Source organism: Acanthopagrus latus, chromosome 16 (genome assembly GCF_904848185.1).
Source record: "Acanthopagrus latus isolate v.2019 chromosome 16, fAcaLat1.1, whole genome shotgun sequence".
Classification (NCBI taxonomy): domain Eukaryota; kingdom Metazoa; phylum Chordata; class Actinopteri; order Spariformes; family Sparidae; genus Acanthopagrus; species Acanthopagrus latus.
The window spans coordinates 19,110,476-19,119,839 of record NC_051054.1 but is presented as its reverse complement, the minus strand read 5'-3'; positions in this window follow the sequence as shown (position 1 = coordinate 19,119,839).

The following is a 9,364-nucleotide window of genomic DNA, read 5'->3' as shown; positions in this document are numbered from 1 at the left end:
GCCTGTACCTCTGACTGATGTGGAGCAGTTTATCAGCCGCCCCGAGGTGCAGAACACCTCTCACAATTTATATGTACCATAAAGCTCCAAATTCACAAATTCCACCTCACGCTGCAGCCGCTGCTGGTGAGTGTGAGCAAATGACAATGCATCCTGAGAGTGTAAAGACCGGGCTCGTGCACTTTAACACCCCTTTCCACGTTATTCTATATTTCACGGTTTTCACATGTTTTCAACACATCAGAGTCCCTCTGTCACCCCATTTATGTCTTAGATGGACAGTTTTTTTGTAGACCTTTAACTGTCTTTTACTGCAAGCTTCATTTCCAGGGAACACTCTCCCACATCACAACATTTATGTGTAAACTGCAACGATTTATAACTCAACACAGCAAAACAGTCTGCGGTGAGGAGAAGGACGTCATGGCGTCTGTGTTTCACCTACATGTTGTCACAAACCTTACGAGACATTAAGAGGATGATGTTTCCATCTCAACATTTCACAGCTCGCTCTGTGCTGCCAGGGAAATATGTCTGTGGCGAAATATTAAAGTTTTATGTTTTTTTTTTGTTTTAAAAAATGAACCCATGAGTGCAGCCCAGCCTGTTCTAACTCCGCAGTCACGGACAGGGTTCAGTGTGAGCAGCTTCTTTCACTGGCTGCTGCTGGTTAATAAGCAGCAGTCACGTCACATCACATCGGGAAAATGAACTGAATGTATGATTGCATGATTCATAATGAAAGCCCGTTCTTACACTTAAATCAATTTCCCCCTGTTTGCTACCTGCTTCATGTGATTTGGTTTCCCTACATCCTAGAATTACAGCTGCGGTAGACACTTATAGCAGGGTCTATAATAAACAGAGTTGCATTAAAATAAAGTTTGAATTTACAAAAGGCTCGGTAAATTTTAAAAAAAAAGAAAAAAACATTTACCTTCACTATTCATGTTTACATTCAGTCACATCAGGTTCAGAGAAGATGTGAGCCACGAAAAATTACATTTTCATATGAACACACCAAATCACACGCTCATATATAATAAGTATGAAGCCTAAATAAAAAAATATACATTGCACAGTACAGTGCACAGTGTTAATAACTACTGAAGCAGTTACAGAAGATCATATTGAGCTGATACACAACAAGCTGTCATGACGTTCAACATATGACATTAACTTATTGATTTATATTATATCGTAAGCAACACATGATGTTCTACACATTTTACAAATCTAAAAAACAAATCTAAAAATATAATTAGTTTTATATATATATACATATACACACATATAGACATAATTAATTAAATTGTGTGAATTACCCGGTCCATTTTAATAGAAGAAATACATAAATTAAAATGAACGCTATCTGACAACTGTGGCAACTGTCAGTTAATTAAAATATATCTAATAATGATAATAATAATAATAATAATAATAATAATAATAATAATAATAATAATAATAATAGTCTGACACTCTCCGTTCTGGGTCTGATCCTCATGACTTTAACCTTCTTCATGAATCCTCTGCTGTGGTGACGGAGGAAAGTTGCCGCAGGACGCCGCTCAAACCTCCGCGCTCACGCTTTGTTAGTCTGCCTCAGGAGTTTTACTTTGAATATCAATCCAGCAATTAGCACGTGGACCAGCACCGGTGTGCTCTGTGGGTCCCTGTTAGTCCTCCTCCCTCCCTCCGCCCTGCCGTCCATCCATCCACCTCCACCTCCACTCATTGCCCTCCTGCTGTCCGCTTGAAGGAATCCACTCTAAAATGTGATGGGGGAGATTAATTCAGATTATCAGGTGCCGGGGCCCCTCGGCTCCCCTCTCCTGATATGTTTTCCTACATTTGGGGGCCTAATAAGGAAAGCAAACACAGATATCACTGCTCCTTATTTGAGGACAATTGTTGCTGATGAGTTGGAGGGATAAGGAGCGGAGGATGTGGAGGAAATTGGGCTCCGGGGTTCTTTCTCCAGCCCGGCAGGAGGCTGTCGGGTAAAGCTTGAATAATAAATGAGTTTTGCTGAGGATTTGGCTAATCATCTCAGGCCGCTGCTGCCCCGGGACAACTGGACTTATCAGGGAGGGGGGTTGGGGGGGGGGACAGGGAGAGTCAGCACTTGAACTGCGGACCCCGGGCCCTAATTAACGGCGACCGCAAATGAAAAGCAGCTGGCAATAATTACATAATTAAAGTGCCTTTGGGGGGAAGAAAAGCATAATTTCTGCAGCCATCGCCATAAATCTTGTGCTGTCCGAGCCCATACGTTTAACATGAACTTTTCCTCAGCAGGTTAATGCATTACTCATAAAAAACACAGGATCCCTTTGTGTTTTGCTTGGACCTGCTTAATAACAAAGAGCGCGGACGGCCGCTGCTTACCCGTGAACGTCTCAGAGAGCTGCCGGAGCGTGAAGAGCCGACACCTCCACTTACCTCCATGTGTGAATTCTCTCCCCTTCCCCTCTGTCCTGGACTGGAGCTCGTGCTTGGCTGTACCATAACACCCTGTTGCTGGGATAAGACATGTTCAGGAAATCAATCCCGGGGGTCACGTTACTGAGCGTAAAACGTACGAGCAGCCCCGACGCTACGAAGCAGGAAATGTAACAGTGCGTATCTCTTACTTTCCCCCAGGTAGCTCCTCTTGCTTTGACAATTCATCTGACAACCGGCTCGTCGAACGATGAACGGTGCCCTGTGTGTGTGTGTGTGTGTGTGCTGTGAAAAAAAAAAAAAAAAAAATAGAAAGAAAAGGGGGGGAAAAAAAAAAAAAAGCCCAACACGTTCACAGTTTCAAATTAGCAATAAAAAGCTCAAAGAGAACATTTGGTTTTACTTTGGATAATTCGGCTGAAACTCAAGTCAGACGGTAACTTTTAGCCCGACAACAGCGCAGCCACCAACAGATGAGCAATTAAGCAATTACACCCATTTCACAAAGTAAGCCATAAACACCTCTAAGTGTATTGTGAATGGGCTCAGCACGTTCCACTGGGCCCTCGCCCTGATCTTTTGTCAGACGCTCTCGGGGATGATTAATAGTTTAATTTTTCAAAATTATTTAGACACACAAATAATTTGATACAAAGAGGGGCTATTACCACATCTTGTAATAGACATGTTACAATGATGAAAGCTTTAATTTGTTTTTAGTGCACTTACAGGGGTTAGAAAAGCCAACTCGCTCCCCATCATCAATCATGTGTCACTTAACAGAAGTGTTATATTATGGGAGAAATGCAAATATGCCAGCTTAAATGCATGCTGTCCGACAGCTGGCCTCTCCCGGCTCTTTGAATCTCTGCTTACTGTTTTCACTGTAAAGAAAATTACAAGTAGTCGTCTGGCAGAGGATTTGTCCGCTGAATGAGGGACGGGATTGGCAGCAGGCACGACGGCGCTGTTAGGCAGGCTGCAATTAAAAAAAAAGGACACTTAGAGAGGCATGTGTGGCGCTCTGAAATCAGATATGTGGAGGTTTATGGGTGTCTAATAATATGGAGGGGGAACAGCATCCTCGCTGCTCCACCGGGATGCATCACATCGCGGCTGGGTTTTGAAATGTATTTCGTCTCTGCAGCCTTTATTAATGAACACTGTGAGAGTGTCAGACTTCTGTTAACCACAGATGTGCTGCGGAAAAGTAATCTGCCACCGTCTCGAGGCAAACAAAACAACATGGCTGAAGCATTGTGTCTGGGTCTGTTTGTGTCCTGCTGCTCGGCAGCAGATCCACCTACAGTCGTGTCAGTGTGCACGGCCGCTGGTTAAATCAGTGGAGGGAGCTGGAGAGGACTCACTTAGTGGAAGTGTTCACATTATTCTGAATATTGGGGAATAAGGATGAGAACAACACCACAGTGAAATGCAAGTTCAGTCGTCTGCATGCACAAACCTTCATGGTATTTGTGCTGGTATAGTTTCCATTAGTTGTATATTTAAACACCATATACTATAAGAGCGATAAGAGTGTGTGCTGTACTGTTTTCATTACCACAGCTGTGTCTGTCCGCCTCTGCCCAGTTCACTGATTGTTAAATGAGCTTAATGAAGAGCTGTAGATGTGATACTATGCCTGAAAACTTTAATAATGCTTTAAAAAGGGAACAGTAATAACAGAACCAGGACCAGAACCAGACCCGTTCCTCATGCAGAATGAGCCCCGCACACTTATGCTCCAGCTGCACATCTTAAAGAAGCTCTGACTTGTAACTCCGGCCTCTCTCAGCCTCCATGATGCAGCGTCCCGTCCGTTAATTCAAGCTAAGCCGAGGCTGAAAGACGGTACCACCGACGTTAAAGTAGCACTCTGCTCGACCTACAGTAGCCTGACTGAAGGACACTCTCTCTGTTTAGTGGTCAAAGTAAACATTGAGCGCACCTATTTATATCCAGCCGGGGCATATCTGTTTCTTCTTTGGCGCAGAATCTGAGGATCACTGAAGACTAAACGAAAATGTAGAATACTTTAGTAAATTCAAACCTTGACTGCGCACCAGAGTGTTCCTGCAGAAGGCTAAGTGCCGAACGCACAGTTCAGACAGATTACAGCTCCGTGTTGTCCGGGAGTCTCCTCAGCTGAAGGTCAGCTGTGTTTCCACCATCTCCCCCCCCCCTCCGCTCCTCTCCTTCAACCAGACCCCGCTGTGTTTTCTTTTCCACAAGCCGCGAAGATGTTTTGTTGTATTGTAGATGAGTTCAAAAGGTGACGCCGAGTACGGAGCTCAAAGAGGGTCCTGCATTAAAGGTAATCACTGCGGCGGGGACCAAATCTGAAGCAGATTTATCACTATTTATGTTCTTTGTTTCTGCCGGGGGGGGCGGGGGGGGAATTCTGCTGCTCTGAGCCCGTCCGGTTCTGTACTGTATGAGTTTCGGTGCCTGTTTTTCTAACTGGCCTTGTTGACACATCAGCATGCTGCCACACAAACGCAGACCTGATTGGGACCATGAGCGTTCTAGGGCATTTCAAGCGTCTTGACAGACTTCAGGGTTAAGATGTTCTGAATTAGATTTGAATTACAACCACTAAATGCCCCTGTCAAAGCTAATTACAGCTGACACTGGCCATGTGCGTCGGGCCGACTCGCTCTTATAGGAGCGGCTCGGAGCTTAAACAAAGAAATGCTCGTAAGGCATCGCCCCAGAAATTGTCACAGTGTAAAAGGGTAATCGGGAGGTATTTCTCAGCTAAGAATGCTAATCCACACTCGGTCTCCGGCCGTGGCTTGGCAGAGAAAGCGCCTGCGGAACATTTTTCACGAGAGGTGTTGCTCTGCAGATGAAAGCCAAGCGGCATTATCTGGAGGGAAAGAACAACAACAAGCAGTTTGTTCTGCTCTGAAATGATTTTATGTGTTTAACCAGGTTAAATCCCCGTCCAGCCCATCAGGCCACATCCCCCCCCCCACCCCCCAGCGATGACAGAGATGAGTGGTCTGAACGTAACACCGGTTCAGACGAGCCCTGGAGATGCAGCTAAGTCTCCCTCGGCGGCTGCAGATGTTTAAGCTCACTCTTCCTGACACAATAATTGCCCGGGGGAGCTGAGGTATCCTTAAACAACGGTCAGCGCCGCCGAGAAAAATGAAAGGACGATGAAATGAATTAAAATTCTTGTGTGAAACAGTGAAAATAAACAGCGCGCTGGAAATGGCACCAACAGTCCACAGAGAGGGACTCTGTGATTTCTCAGGCGTCCGGGCTGCCAGCGCTGACGTCCAGGAGGAAGCCGGCGCTCGCTCACACTCTCTCTCTCTCTCTCTCTCTCTCACTCCGCTGACGGCTCAGGTGTGAACGTTTCACCTTCACAGAGTCTAAATGTCCCCCACCCCCGCCAACCCCAGGTTTCATCAGATCGATGGATTCCCACCGCTGACACGCTCTAACGAGCCCAGTTAACTCTTTAAATGATGTTCAGTGACATTTTGTATTGTGAACGCCTTATATTAAAATTCATTGTCTTTTTGATGACCCTTTAAATCCTTTATTTTAGTTCACTAAGGTCTTCACTTTGATTTTTACCTTTCATTTAATCAGAGTTATTAATATAACCACGGCTCTCTGAATGCTGCCAGGGAGGCTGTCTAAGGCTGTGATGATGGTGACGCCCTCTCCGGTTAATCAGTGATCAGATCAGCGTGAAATAAAACAGGCTTCGCTGCTAAACACCATGAAACTGAATTTACTGTTAAAATATATTTTTCTATTTCTTTCATTCTGCAGCGACGGTCAAACACAGCAGATTTGTTTCAGTGCCGCACCACCAGGTACAGATTCATCGTCAGCTCTCCACCATCAGACACAGCCTCATAGTTTAATGATCCACTCCAGATGTGACGCAGTGACACCGAGGCATTGAGGATAGTTAGAATATCCATACAGAAGTGTCTGTCATCGGTCTTGTTTGGCCATATCGGCATTTAATTAAGACCTAACCAGATAAAAGATCCTTGCAGTGAATTAAAATATGGAATATCTGCTGCAGAATTCCTCTCACCATCTTAAAGTAGCTCTTCGCTTTAATTCAGTGTGTCACACCTTTACCTCCAGTGGAACTACTCGGCTCGATGCGCAGGTTAAACCCTCGCCTGCATCGTATCGGCAGCGCGAGCGGCGGCGGAGGGGCGACACGTTTATGTCCATTACATTTTTGTTTATAGTGGAGAATAAAAAGTTAAATCACCTCTGTCACTGCCAGCACACATTTCAGAATGTTTTTTAAAACAGTATTAATGCCTTTACGTCATTCCTGTACAGGCGAATTATTGTTTTCTCTCGAATATAGTTCTGGAGACCGGCGCGGTTTATTCGTGTTTACAATGGCTCTCAGGAGCTCTGATGTAATTCGACTCTAAAAAACAGGTCCAGCAACACCTCGTTACTCGCTGAGGTAGCCCTGCTGTTGCCTTTGCCCCCTCAACCTCTCGAGGTGCGCGTTTCGTGACGCAAACAGGGACCCCCCCCCCGCCTTTTTTTTTTTTTTTTAGAGCCGCCCGACACAATGCAGCAGCCTGCCACTGACCTGCTGCTACCTCCCTCCCTCTGTACATCGGTGTGCATTACATACAGCAAGTGCAAATTAGGTTACTGAGTAATATCCACAGAGCCGGGGCCTGTGGGTCTGCAGCCAGTGCTCGTGAAGCATGTTTAAGGAAAACAGTTACCGAGCTGTTATTATCAGGGGTAGGATTAGAGCAGGATTTGGCTGGCCATAAATATATCACAGCTTCATTAAACACGGACAGCGGCGGAGGGGAAAAATGAGTCGGACGGGGATTTGAGAGGGGGCGGCGCGGGGGCTGAAGTTTGTTTTTTAGCATGGGGGTGGTGCGGGTGGGGGTCTGGACAAGGCTTAGCTAATTCTCTTATTCTAGACTTGAAGGGGGGTTGATAGGAGCGTTGCGAGGCCTGAAAAGCCTTTCCATCTGAAAGCCCTTCATTAAGGGCCTCCCCGCGCTGCGGCTCGGCCCCAACTGCTCCGGAGAGGCATTAAACAGCTGAGGGTGAAAGCTGAGAGGCCTGAGCCAATTCAGCCCAAAGTGGAGCCTTGATTTGGTCCGTTTATGCCTCATCATCGGCCGGCCGGGTCTCAGCTTACATTGCTGGTGGAGAGTCACCGTCGGCTTAGGGATATTTCACAAACAACCAGTTGTGAGTTTAAAGGGATTACTTTGTCTGAAACAATTCAGCTTGATAGCCTCCACAAAGAGAACGTGCACAACGGCAGAGAGGCCAAACAAGACCTGAAAATGAGTGTAATGTAGTGTAGTGTACACATGTAGTCTGTAAACTTCCTTATTGACATTTATACATATTATATATATGTATATATATATATATATATATATATATATATATATATGTATATTGTGTGTTTTGTCTTTAATGCTTCAGGATGGGATGAGGAATATTCTCTTTCTTCCTGGAACATTGCGAGATGTGGTTCATTTCATTGAAAACAGTCTCTGCAGACTGACTGACGTTGTTAAACCGTGGCCCGGCACAGGACTGTTGAGTCTGATACTGGTTTTAGGCTCGACTGAATCAAATGGGACTGTTGGTGGAGGTATGCGCTCTACTAAGTGCCATGCTAGCTTGATAAATTCACAGGCCCATTATTTGATCATCTGTCGTGTGAAGACTACGATTGAGTGCAGTTTTGAAGTCTAACATCTAGAAGCGTTCACACATAACCTGCAGCCACGCTCGCATAATGCAACAGTTAATAAGCGTGTTGCGCAGCCGGCGTTGTGTATGTGCCTGAACGCAGCATGCCATCTGTCAGAGGCCTCGTGCAAATACACCACTGCAGATCAACTCAACGCTGAAGCTGTGTGGAGCCAACACAGAGGTATTTACAGCAGGGGAAAGTCGCCCTAATAACACTGTAATATTATACTTACTCCTTATTTTTCTTTCAGAAAGTGCATGTGTCACATTAGGCCCCCTCCTACAAATAGGAATTGAGGGTATTGCACCGTGGCATTTCTGTCTGGCTCACGAACAGACGATCCAAATGGAACCCAGGTCCCATCTCTGCCCAAAACGGCCCAGTTGTTAAGAAGGAAAATATATGAGACGAGAGGCTTGGAGATCAGATTATCATTAAGTAGCACCAGATCCCCTGGTATTTTGTCAAAGATTTTGGTATTAAATCTCCGCTTCAAAGCGACTAATTACGCTAAGTCCTGATTTCATGGTCACAGCTGCACTGTATTACCAATCACAACAGCTCGACGTAGACGGCTGTGGTTTCTCCGCACGAGGAGATGCTGCGGCTTATCTCTGGCGGTATCGATGTCGCCGAGATGCTCAGCAGAACCATCTGGACTGATAGCTCCATCTCATCTTCATCAGCGCCCAGCAGCCACCACAGACAAGACCCACATTCCAGGGGTTTACCTTCACTTTTAGTATTTGAGGTCAACATTTTCTTTCTCATCACCTCCCTCCATCCCTTCTCCTTCACGGTCTGTTTCATGACTCACGCGCGCTTTAAGCAGCATGTCACACTCGATCGACAGAGGCACCGGGAGTCCGATTATATTGTACAGAGCTCAGTGACCGTGGGAGCTCAGCCAGCACGTGGCCGGCCAAGACAAGATGTCCACAGCTTAACTTTATGCATCATCGGCTGTCAACAGCCAATCAGACGTGTGTTGTTCCCCGTGTGATTTAATTTTATGAACAAGAGTTCAGCCGGTGGGTGTAAAATGTCAGGTTTTACGAGCAATGCCGTCTCCTAGATACTGCAGTTAGATTACAGTTCACAGCAAGAGACTGTTACAGAGAATCAACAGTGTCCTGAGGCGACGCGCTCATCCAAAGTTTGCCTTGAAGGTGGTGGAAG